Here is a 13,064-nt window from a genome sequence, read left to right as displayed (position 1 = left end):
GCTTGGTATTCAAGATTTGTGAAACTTTCTTTTGAGTGTGTTGAATACTAAGAAAAGATTGAAGCATGATAATTGTTTTGAGATATGGAGGTGATAATATTAAAGTCATGCTAGTTGAGTAGTTGTGAATTTAAATAATACTTGTGTTAAAGTTTGTTATTCCCGTAGCATGCACGTATGGTGAACCGTTATGTGATGAAGTCGGAGCATGATTTATTTATTGATTGTCTTCCTTATGAGTGGCGGTCGGGGACGAGCGATGGTCTTTTCCTACCAATCTATCCCCCTAGGAGCATGCATGTAATACTTTGCTTTGATAACTTCTAGATTTTTGCAATAAGTATATGAGTTCTTTATGACTAATGTTGAGTCCATGGATTATACGCACTCTCACCCTTCCACCTTTGCTAGACTCTCTAATACCGCGCACTTTTCGCCGGTATCATACACCTACCATATACCTTTCTCAAAACAGCCACCATACTGTCGGGGAGGCTGATCCACCAACACCTATGGGGACGGAGCCCCTTTCGGTTCGGAGGGGGGCGGAGGTCGCACAAAGAGCGGATCGAGGTGGGACACGCGGGCAGTTTTACCCAGCTTCGGGCCGCACGGATGCGTAAAACCCTACTGCTGCTTGTCTGTGTATATTGAATCCTTGCTCAGGACCGAGGGACGCTATCCGACTGAGCGTGGGAGTGTTTCTGGTGTTTTGAATGAGCCGAATTGGCCGAACCCTTCTACGTTGCCCTGGGGCCTCCTTTTATACTTTCAAGGGGTCACCGACAGGGGGCAACGTAGACTAGAAGGGTAAAAATGGAAAAGGATGCGGTAGGTGCAGCTACCGCTACTGTGGACACAGTGCACCCTACCTAACTCTGACGGCAGGGGAAAAGGTCATTAAATGCCTGTCTGAGTTGCCTAAACAGTGCACAAAGTGACCGTTAGGAGTGCCACCGTTTGCCACGATGGTCTTGTCTTCATCTCCGCTTGCCACCGCGTACCCCTGGCTGCACAGCCTCCTGCCACGTGTGCTTGGGAGAGTCCTAGAGCGACACGTTAGCAGGTGTGCTGGAGCGCGGGCACGAAGTGGGGGTTTCCCGCGGCAAGCTCCTTGCCGCGGTCGTCGTCTTGTCGTGTTTGGGAGCTTGTCGCTCACCGGGCCTTGCCGGGACGCAGGGCGCGTCGCGGCAAGCTTTCTTGGTATGCCTTGAGTGGCCTTCCCGGCAAGCTCCTCTTGCCGGGGTCTTGTCTCTTCCCAGCAAGATCCTCTTGCCGGGGCCTGGGTTGGCCTTCCCGGCAAGCTCCTCTTGCCGGGGCCTTGGTTCGACTTCCCGGCAAGCTCCTCTTGCCGGGGCCTTGGTTTGAGTACTTTGTTCTTGAATGGTCTTCAAGGGAACCACGGAGGGTCTTGGCGGTCACCCGGCAAGCCTTGCCGCGGGGCGCTGCAACTGCCCGTGCACGAGTTCGGGATACTAGGGTACCCCTACTCTAGTACACCGACGGGAGCCCCCGGGCCTGGGCCATACACGGTGCCGAGCGCTGTTGGGTCAGGCCCAAAACAGTGCACGGGCACGCGCGGCCTAGGTCACGCCGCATATCTCTCCGCTCCCACCGCGCACGCCCAAAACGGCATGCGTCAAACGCGGCGTCGTGGGAGAGAACGTGGGAGGTTGTTTATTTGGAAAGGCCGAAATGTCCGCCCCGTCCCTCTTTATAAGCAGGGGAAACAGGGGTATTTCCCCTATCTTCGTCATTCGCTGCTGCAATCTCAGAAACCTCCGCCGCCCTCTTCCGCTTCCAAAGTCGAAAAAGAGCAGCACTCCGCTCCCATCGCCGCCGCCACTACCAGCGCCGTCGATCTCCCCCACCGCCTCCGCCATGGCTCCGAAGCCCGGGAAGGGGAAGTCCGCGAAAGCTGTGAAGTCGACCGAAGCGCAGCGGCTTGAGGCGCTGCGGAAAGAGCGGGCCACCTTCCTCCCCGAGCTCTCCGCAAAGGATCTGAGGGAGTGGTACTATCTCTTCTGGTCGACGGAGACACGGGCGCATCCGCGCACAAAGGTACTCTCCGCCATCACCTCGCGAGAAGCTCCAGTTGGCGGGTACCTTTTCTTTGCCGTGTTCTTCTACTGCGGGCTCTGCCCGCCATTCTCTGATTTCTTCTGTGATATCATGAACACCTACGGGCTCCACCTCCTTGATTTTACCCCCAACGCCGTCTTGACCATGGCAGTTTTCGCCCATTTATGCGAAAACTTTGTCGGAGTCCACCCCAACGTAGCTCTCTTCCGCCATTTCTTCATGCCCCGTGTCGAGAGAGGGGAAACCCTTGCCGGGGGGATCGCCTGGATCTCGCGAGCCGGCAAGAAGGAGACCTATCTGGAGGGGGAGCTCCGCAGCAAGTGGGACGAGTGGAGAGCAGATTGGTGCTGGGTTGTAGAGGAGAACCCGCAGCCGTTCACCGCCCTGCGCCAAGCCCCAGCAGTGCGAGGCAATGATTGGAGCGCTCTGTCCGCGGACGATGACAAGCTGAAGATCGCCACCACCCGGATCTTGCGCCTCAGGCTTGCCGGGTTGACTGTAGGAGCTGTCGGCGCAGATTTCCTTCGCCGGCGCATCGTCCCTCTGCAGGCGAGGGGGAGACCCGCCTGGGAATTTGGAGGCCCGGCAGATATCATGAGGTTGCGCCCAGGCCTCAACTTCAATTTCACCGTCATAGAGTTGGACGGGATACTCAAGGAGATATTCAAACATGACCCACATCATCCCGAGTGGTTCAGGTTGCCGGCAGGCGTCGTTCCTCTGTGCAACAACTCCTCGCGCGACTGCATCTGTGCAATGATGCCGTTGTGTGACTCGCATGGGAAGAGCCTACCGGCGACGTCGTGCAGCAGTTCTTCGACAGCCTAGTGGAGGTGGCGGTCAATGCTGACGAGAAGAAACTCCTCACCCGCGACACCACCGATCAAGAGATGGAGCACATCGCCACCAGGGCGGAAGAGGCGGCGGCAGCCGCGGCCGCGGGTGAATTCGGATTCACCGTGGAGGAAGCGGACGCGGCGTTGGCTATGAGTCTTGCCGAACGGGAGCAGCCCGAAGACGAAGAAGAGCTTGCCGCGCCCGACGCCGAGTTGAGTGAGTCTACCGAGGGTACGAGCGGCCCGCCATCTCCGGGGAGCTTGCCGGGAACAGGGCCCGGAACGCAGCCCCCAGCGCAACCAAGAAGGTGCCTCCGCAGAGTCGGCGACGTAACAGGGCGGCAAGCTGGTCAACAGCCGCAGCGCCGCTCGACGCGCTCCACTGCGGCAAGTACGGTTGCCGCGGGTGCGCCTCCCGCCGCAGTGGCAACTGGGGTGGGGTCATCTCGGGCTGGCGCCGCAGTCCCCGCTAAGCAGCCAAGGGATCCCACCCCTCCATCTCGCCGCGCCGGAGGTGGGCCGAATTTCGACCTCTCCGCGCTCAGCTCCGACGAGGAAGAGGAGGAAGAGTAAGATTCCCTTGCTGTTCTTGTAGTTCTTCATCATGCTGATCTTGTCTTGCATCGGATCTGATCCACTCTGGGCTCTCCCTTTTCAGGACTCTGGCCCAGAGGGCGGCGAAGAGGGCCAAGGCTCAGGTGGTGGTCATCGAGGACGAGCCCACTGCGACGACAAGAGGCGCGCCCAAGACCACCTTGCCGGATCCGGCCATTACTTCGCAGAGCAGCCCCCAGCGCAGCCCCCAGCGTAAGCATATGGTTTACTTTCTGCTTCTGAGTGCGCGTGGTTGCTCTTTTCCTTTGTTGACATCTGATCACTGGTTTGTTTCTGCAGGAGCAGAATAGCTTCATCAGGAGGGCGTGGTGATCTCCTCCGACTCGTCGTCTGCTTCGACTACGCCGCCAAGGGCGGACTCCCCGGCAAGGGAGCGTCCTCCGGTAAGGGAGGAGCCTCCGGCAAGGGACAGCGCTAACGATCCGCCGGTGGTGGAGGTCACGACGGCAGATCCTAGCACAGGTAGTCCTTCTTGCCCAAAACTTTCCTTGTGGTCTTCTGCTGATTTCTCTTCTCGGATACTTGTTTGATTTCTCCTTCTTCTCCGGTCGTCAGACCCACCCTCCGCGGATCCGATGGAGACCGAGGCGGGCGACGAGGAGGACGCGCGCGGCAATACTGATGATGCCACAGCCACCGAAAAAGGAGCCGGCGCTGACGTGCCCGCCGGCGAAGAGGCCGCCAAGGCTGCCGCTGAGGAAGCTGGCGGGGGATCTGGTGATCGCACTGACGGCCCTGAGGCCGCAGGAGCGTCAGGCGCTGCACCGACTGCCGATCCCTCCGCCGCTGCCGCAGCGTCAGGCTCCGAGGAGCCTCGGCCCGGCGCCTATCTGAAGGCTGGCGAGGGCATCTACATCAAGCTCCCCTGGGCGTCGAGCTCCAGGGCGCCGGTGGAAGGAGAAGCTTTGGATGGGGAGGTGCTTGCCTCCGCCGGGTTGTCGATCGTCGATGCGCCAGGAAGCAGCAGCGGCGAGCCTGAGGAGGAGCGGCTGCTACGGAGGCTGCTGGCGCTCTACCGCGCCCGCCAAGTCAAGTTTGAGTCCCGGGAAGTGCTTGTCGCAAGGGCGAGCGTGGACATAGAGAAGCGTGCGGAGGAGCTCCGGGGTCTTCGCCAAGAAACTCTCCGGGCCTTGGCGGAGGAGCGGGAGCAGCTTGCTGAGGAGCGGAAGGCCTTCCTCCTCGAGAAGGCCGAAGCTGAAGAGCAGCAGCGGATCACCGGCGAGAAGCTGTACGCGCGAGAAGGCAAGCTGACTCAGCGGAAAGTGAACCTCGACAGCCACGAGGAGGAGCTTGCCGCGCGCGAACGGGCGCTTGGCGGGTCGCTCCAAGAGGCAAAGGATGCGGCTGCGGCTGCCGAGACTGCCAAGAAGGAATTGGAAGTAAAGGTGGCGCAGCTGGAGGCTGATCTGAAGGTTGGTGGCGAAGAGCTTGCCGCGCTCAAGCTAGAGCGCGAGAAGGACGCCCTTGCCCACGGTGAGCTGCAGGGCCGACTCGCCGAGAGGGGCAAGGAACTGAGCGCCGCCAAGGATTCCAACACAGATCTGACGCTGAAGCTGGCCACCTTGACGGAGACATTGGACAGCGCCAGGAAACGGGAGGCAGACTTGAAGAAAGACATCGAGGCCAACGAGGCGCTGCTAGCGAGGGCCGCCGAAACCCAGAATCTTCTCAGAGATACTGTGGAGCTCTGGACGGAGGGCCTCGTGGACATTGCTGCAGCCATCGAAGAGGAGCTGGTGCAATTGGGGGTGGAAGGCTTCGGGTACTCCTCCGACGAGAACCTCCAACCCAGCGCCAAGCTCAGTCTGTTCTTCAAAGGCGTGGCGGTGGCGCTCCAGCAACTCCGGGAACGGATCCCAAAGTAGTTGGCCGACGAGTCACACTCGATTTGTGCCGGAGTTCTGGAGAAGGTGCTGGTGAAGGTGGCCTTCCGCAATCCGGGCCTCAACCTCACCAACGTCCTCAAGAAGCTGCCGGCGGACGCTGGTCTTGACGCACTTAAGGCCCTCGTCGCACCCATTGTGGACAGGGTGAACGAGGTCAAAAGGGTTGACGGCGGTCGCGTATATTAGGCCATCCGTTTTCTTCTTTTCTTGTCGCTGCCAATCATGTCATGGGAACACTTTATTAGAGGCGCGACAAGTTATTTTTGTAATATAACTCTATCTCAGGCAAAAAATTGCTGTGTTACTTCCTTTACTCGACTCTTGGCTTTGTATGGTTCTGCCCTACGCTTTCTAGGGAAACTTGCCGGTGCAGGCACCCTTGCCACGAGCCCCGAGTGCGGAACTTCAGCAGCCTGCTGGCGGGGTCGCTACCGACAAGCAACCTTGTCGCAACTAGTTGCAGCTCACTTAAGTTGTTGAGCGAACTCAAAACAAAGTAAGGGCGCTAGCGGCTCACTTAAGTTGCTGAGCGGACTCGAAGCAAAGTAAGGGCGCTAGAAGCTCACTTAGGTTGTTGAGCGGACTCGAAATAAAGTAAGGGCGTAGCTGGCTATGAGTTGGTTCCTCCGCGCACAGGTTTTTCCATACAAAGCACGGTCGTTCAAGGAAAATAACTCAAAAACTTAAAAAAACTGATTGCCCAAGCTTTAGCAACTTAGCTTTTCTGTCGCCTGCTTCCCGGCAAGGAGAATCTTTCTTGAACGGCCTGGTCCACACCATTATCTTCTCCTCCCCCCCCCGGTAAACCTTGTGGGCGAGGGAACCTTCCTTCTTTTGAGAAAGAAACAGAGAAATAAAGTAATGATATGGAGCCCTGGGCTCGTTATTGCTTACCGGGGTCTGGTGCTGCACAAAGTGTCAGATAACATATGCGAAAAAGGATTATAGCATAAAGAGAAACTGACAAGATGTGCGGGGCACATGAGCTTTACTGGTGCGCGGGGTCTGCGCCCGGCTTTGTACGAAGGATTACATGCAACAGCGGCAAGACTTGTACAAAAGGTGGTTGCCGGAAGAGCTTCCGGCAACCGCGCCCTACGGGTAAAACTTACGAAGATGTTCAATGTTCCAGGAGTTGCTCACCGGAATGCCATCTTCGGTCTCAAGGCGGACAGCGCCGGGCCTAGTGACTCGTTTCACCCGATAAGGACCTTCCCACTTCGGCGTCAACTTGTTGCAATTCTTGGCGAACTGAACACGCCGAAGAACAAGGTCGCCTTCCTCGAAGCTCCTGGCTTTAACTTTGCGGCTATGGTAGCGACGCAAAGCTTGCTGGTAGCGAGTGGCTCGCGCAGCAGCCTGGAGACAGTCTTCCTCAAGGAGCAGCGCGTCATCTTGTCGCAGCTGCTCTTGCTCGAGCTCATCATAAGCGAGCACTCAAGGTGACCCGTAAACGAGTTCCGTGGGGAGAACTGCCTCCGCTCCGTAGACTAGAGCGAAGGGTGTGTGGCCAGTGGCTCGATTTGGCGTCATTCTGATCGACCGAAGAACCACCGGCAGCTCCTCGATCCAGTTTCTTCCGCACGTGTGCAGCTTGTCAAAAGTTCTGGTCTTGAGGCCTCGCAGCACTTCAGCATTTGCCCTCTCCGCTTGACCGTTGCTTCTCGGATGAGCAACAGAAGCGAAGCAGACCTTGGTGCCAAGATCTTGGACGTACTGCATGAAGGTGCGGCTCGTAAATTGCGTGCCGTTGTCGGTGATGATCCTGTTAGGGATCCCGAAATGGCAAACAATCAACCTGAAGAACTTGACTGCTGACTGTGCTGTCACCTTCCTCACTGGTTCCACTTCCGGCCACTTTGTGAACTTGTCGATTGCAACATACAAGAACTCAAAGCCCCCGACAGCTCGGGGGAAGGGGCCGAGGATGTCGAGCCCCCAGACCGAAAATGGCCAGGATAAAGGGATCGTCTGGAGAGCTTGAGCTGGCTGGTGTATCTGTTTGGAATGGAACTGGCACGCTTCACACTTGGTTACTTGCGCAGTTGCATCCTGGAGGGCTGTCGGCCAGAAGAAACCTTGTCGGAAAGCGTTGCCGGCAAGTGCTCTTGCGCCAATGTGGTGACCACATATGCCTCCATGTATCTCTGCCAACAGCTGTTGTCCATCTTCCCGGCGAATACACTTCAATTTCACACCGTTGAGTCTTATTCTGTACAGTGTGTTGTCGACAAACTTGTACATACTTGACTGCCGGGCTACTCTTTCAGCTTCTTATTGCTCTTCGGGAAGCTCTCCTGTCTGAAGGAAACGGACAATCTGCTGCGCCCATGCTGGAGCTTGTGGCTCGACAACAAGGACTAAAGGCATATCTGTTGCTGTAGGAACATCCGCTTCTACGGCAAGAACCTGTGGTTCGGCCGGAGCGTGATATTCCCCGGCAAGCTTGCCGGAGCAAAACTTGTCGGGAGCGTCTGCTTCAACGGAACAAACCAAGAGGTTCGCCGGAGCAGACTGCTCCTCAGCACTTTTGGCGTTGATCTTAGGGACCTTCTTAGCGGCGGCTTCGGGGAGCTCTGCCGGAAAGTAGTCACCGGAAACCAACTTCCTCTTCTTATTCTGTCCAGTTGATGGTGTCACGGATGGTTGAGTCAGCTTGAGCACAAAGATCCCTAGTTCCACAGGCAACTTTAGTGCAGCGCACTTTGACATGCCATCAGCAATATCGTTCTGAGCTCGTGGAACGTGTTCCATTTGCAGGCCGTCAAAGTGTGCTTCTAGCTTTCTCACTTCATCAACATAAGCTTCAATCAATGGACTCTGGTAGTTCTTGTTCACTTGGCGGACGACAAGCTGCGAGTCACCCCTTACAATGAGTTTCTTGATCCCAAGGTCGGTTGCGATTCTGAGGCTGGCAAGCAAACCCTCATACTCTGCAGTATTGTTCGTTGCTTGCGCCTTGGGAAAGTGCATCTGGACTACGTACTTGAGGTGCTCTCCGGTGGGTGCAATAAGCAGCACGCCAGCACCGGCGCCTTGCAGCGAGAAGGCACCATCAAAGTACATCAGCCACTCTTTGCTTGCCTCTTTGACGGGGATGCTCGTTTCTGGAATTTCTTCGTCTGGGGTTGGCGTCCACTCTGCTATGAACTCTGCCAATGCCCTGCTTTGGATCATTGCAGTGCTCTCAAACTTGAGGCCAAAGCTTGACAGTTCCAATGCCCACTCGACAATCCTGCCTGTTGCTTCTGGATTCTGCAGTATCCTCTTCAGCGGAAAGCGAGTGACAACTGTAATCTCGTGTGCCTGGAAGTAATGGCGCAGCTTTCTCGAGGCCATGAGAAGGCCGAAAAGCAATTTTTGCACACCAGAGTACCTCGACCTAGCCCCCTGGAGAAGGGAGCTGACAAAGTAAACTGGGCGCTGCACCATTTTCTTTTGCACCTCCTTGCACGCCTGCGCAGACTCAATTTTGTCGGGGCCAGAGCTTGTCGGAGAAGCCCTCTGCTTGTCGCTGGATTCATTTGCCTCAGTTGCTGGCTCATCGTCCGCCTCCCTCTCCGCTACTAACGCAGCACTAACCACTTGATTGGTTGCCGCTAGGTACAGCAGCAACTTCTCTTGTGGCTTAGGTGCGACAAGTATTGGAGTGGAGGACAGGTACCTCTTCAAGTCCTGCAGCGCATCCTCCGCTTCTGGAGTCCATTTCATCGGACCTGCCTTTTTCAATATTTTGAAAAACGGCAGGGCGCGCTCAGCAAACTTAGAGATAAACCTGCTGAGAGCAGCCACGCAACCGGCAAGCCTCCGCACACCCTTGACGCGTTTCAGTGCTTCAATCTGCTCGATGGCCTTGATCTTGTCGGGGTCGGCTTCAATTCCCCGCTGAGACACAAAGAACCCGAGAAGCTTGCCGTAAGGGACTCCAAACACGCACTTCTCGGGGTTGAGCTTGAGGTTGATCTTGCGCAGATTTGCAAAAGTTTCTTCTAAATCTTGGATCAGGGTAGCCTTGTCCTTGCTCTTGACCACTATATCATCCATGTAGGACTCCACATTTCTGTGTATCTGTGGTTCAAAAGCGACATGGACTACCGTTGCAAATGTTGAACCAGCATTCTTCAACCCAAAGGGATCCGTACAAAACAGTATGTGCGGCAAGGGGTGATAAATGCGGTTTTCTCTTCATCCTCTTCTACCATGAAGATTTGATGGTATCGTGGGATGGAGCACTCCTCTGACAAGGCCTGCTGCTTCCAATTTCCTGATCTCTTCTGCAATGAACTCTTGGCGCTCCACTGCCTGCTTTCTGACTCTCTGCTTGATGGGCCGCGCATGAGGACAGACGGCTAGGTGGTGCTCAATTACTTTCCTGGGAACACCGGGGATATCATACGGTCGCCATGCAAACACGTCGACATTCGCCCGCAGGAAAGCAATGAGCGCGCTTTCCTATTTGGGGTCAAGCGTGGCACTGATGGTGAAGGTACCACCAGTGCCGTCCTCCTTGGTGGACACCTTCTTGGTCTCAGGTGGAGCTGCCACCGTCTTCTTGCACTTGCCGGTGGAGCTCGATGGTGCGTCCTCGACGGTAGCGCAGCACTCCGAAGAGGTGCACTTGCCGAAGTGGGCATCAGAGCTCTTGCCGGACTTGATCGCGGTAGCGCAGCACTCCGAAGAGGTGCGCTTGCCGGACTTGGTCTTCTTCTTCCCCCCGGGAGCTTCAGCGGCAAGTGTGTTGTGATCAGCTGCGGCTGCTGCTTCCCGGTAGATCTTGTCGGCGCAGATAAGGGCATCCTTCTTGTCGCCGGGGACGGAGATGATACTTATAGGGCCTGGCATCTTGAGCACGTTGTATGCATAGTGAGAGGCTGCCATAAACTTGGCGAGCGCTGGACGGCCAAGGATCCCATTGTAGGGCAATGGAAAATCGGCAACGTCAAATGTGACCCTCTTAGTTCTGAAATTCCGCTCGCTGCCAAATGTGACCGGCAGCGTGATCTTCCCCTTCGGCTTGCTCCTTCCCGGGTTGATTCCTTGGAATGTGCCGGTCTCTTCGAGCTCGCTGTCAGGGATCTGGAGTTTCTGAAGGACCGCGGAGGAGATCAGATTCAAGCCGGCCCTGCCGTCAACTAGCATCTTCGTGACCTTGAGGTTGCGGATAGTTGGTGAAACCAACATCGGCAAGCACCCGACCGCAGTTACGCGACCAGGATGATCCTCAATGTCGAAGATGATAGGCGTGCTGGACCATTTTAGAGGCTTGCATGACTCTATGGATGGCTCTGCTGCATTCACTTCCCGCATCCACTGCTTGAGTTGGCGGTGCGAAGTATGCAGAGAAGCACCACCGTCGACGCACAGGACCTCTGTAGCTTTCTGAAATTCCTGCTCATCGGCCTCATCATCATCCACGTCTTCATCATCGTCGCTATCTTCATCCTTGTCACGACCACGGGGAGGCCTATCTCCTTGCCGCTGCTTGGCCTTGCCGCGGCGTCCTCCTCGGCCGGGACGTTTCTTGCCGGATCCACCAGTTCCTTCATGGGCCTTCTCCTTGTCGCGTCGCTCGTATTCAGCTTTCTGCAGCTCAACGAGCTGCTCAACCTTCTTGCAACTCTGGAGATCGTGGCCCTTGGTGCGGTGGATCTTGCAATACTGCTTGCCGGAGCCGTCCTGCTTGTCGGCGGCCGCCACAGGCTGGGCCTCCTTGCCGGAGCCACCAGCTTTAGCTTCCTTGGCGCCACCTCCATTGCTGGTCTGCTCGACAGCTAGCACTTCCTTGCCGTTTTTCCTTCTGTTGTTCCGCCGCTGGCCTTTCCTTGTCGGGGCGGTATCCTCACTGTCGGATCCTCCTGCTCCTGTACTCTCTCCGGGGAGCCTCCTCCCCTCTTCAGCGCGTGCACACTTGTCGGCCAGGGCGTAAAGCTCGCTGACGTCTCTGATCTTACACATCGCCATCTCCTCCCTCATCCTTCGGTTCCGCACGTTCTGGTGGAACGCGCTGATGATTGCGGCGGGGTGGACGTCTGGGATGTTGTGCTGTACACGGCTGAATCTCTGAATATACTTGCGCAGTGGCTCTCCTTCCTTCTGGGCGAGCAGATGAAGATCGCTCTCTTGGCCATGTGGCTTGTGGCCGCCTGTAAAGGCGCCGACAAACTGATGGCACAAATCAGCCCAGGAGGATATGGAGTTGTCCGGCAGGTGCATGAGCCAGGATCTGACATTGGGCTTGAGCGCCAGTGGGAAGTAGTTGGCAAGGATCTTGTCATCTCGTCCCCCGGCAGCCTGCACCGCAATGGTGTAGATGCTGAGGAACTCCGACGGATGCGTCTTGCCGTCGTACTTCTCTGGTACATCTGGTTTGAAATTCTTTGTGCTGGGCCACTGGACTTGCCGCAGCTCACGAGTGAACGCAGGGCAACCTACCGCGTACGGCAGATCGCCTGGTTCCCCTGGCGCATGCATGTCAACAGAGGGCCCAGCGCGCTTGTCGGACTGACGTCGCGCTTCTCTTCGGCGCTCGATGCGGGTTCGAGCGTCTTCTTGTTGTCGTTCATGGAGAACTTGGCGCTGGTCGCGACGAGCTCGTGGGTCCGTCGACGCGGTGGAGCCGCTGTCGGGGTGGACCCGGCGAGTCGGCGATTTTGGCCTTCATAGTGGAGAGTGCATGGAAGTCGCACCTCCCCCGGTCTTGTTGCCATCGGCTCGCGTCCGGCTGTCCTGCCACGGCAGCGAGGTGCTTGGTTGCCGCACAGTGTCGCCGTTGGCGAAGCCGATGAGGCTCTGGATAGTGGCCCTCCATTCGTCGGTCTTGTCCGCCGTTGGAGGATAGTCTAGGAGCAGTTGAGCTCGCGCCAAGGCTTCTGCTGGAGTGGTGGGCGGCGGAGGTTAACGGTGCGAGGAGTGGGGCGTGCTCGGACTCCTAACCACATTAGAAGGAGCAGTGCCCCGTCCAGGCGACCGTACTTCGCTCGAGCCAGCACGTTGACGTGCGTGTTGGTCTTGAGCGCCACGAGAACCACCAGCTTGATCTTGGCCCAGCGAACGTATGGCGCTGCGAACGCCATGATGCTGTTGGTCCCGCGCCTCCTGAGAGGGACGCGGTGCGCGCATGGACGCCGAGGTCTGTGTCGCCTTGTCCTTGGACTTGGCCGCACTGAGAGCTGCTTTGTCGACGCCCATTCTTCCGCCGGCGTCCACTCCACCACTCGTTTGCTCCGGAGGCGGTGAAAGCGACGCAGACGGAACAGCTGCCCCCGAGTCCTTCTTCTTCGGTGGCATGTCGATGAAGACGATGAAGATTTAGCTCGCGTGCACGCCGGATCGGGTTCGCACAATCTCGACGCCCCCTACCTGGCGCGCCAAAGATGTCGGGGAGGCTGATCCACCAACACCTATGGGGACGGAGCCCCTTTCGGTTCGGAGGGGGGCGGAGGTCGCACAAAGAGCGGATCGAGGCGGGACACGCGGGCAGTTTTACCCAGCTTCGGGCCGCACGGATGCGTAAAACCCTACTGCTGCTTGTCTGTGTATATTGAATCCTTGCTCAGGAGCGAGGGACGCTATCCGACTGAGCGTGGGAGTGTTTCTGGTGTCTCGAATGAGCCGAATTGGCCGAACCCTTCTACGTTGCCCTGGG

This window comes from Triticum dicoccoides, chromosome 5A, assembly GCF_002162155.2.
Source record: "Triticum dicoccoides isolate Atlit2015 ecotype Zavitan chromosome 5A, WEW_v2.0, whole genome shotgun sequence".
NCBI lineage: Eukaryota > Viridiplantae > Streptophyta > Magnoliopsida > Poales > Poaceae > Triticum > Triticum dicoccoides.
Note: the sequence above shows the minus strand (reverse complement) of the source record.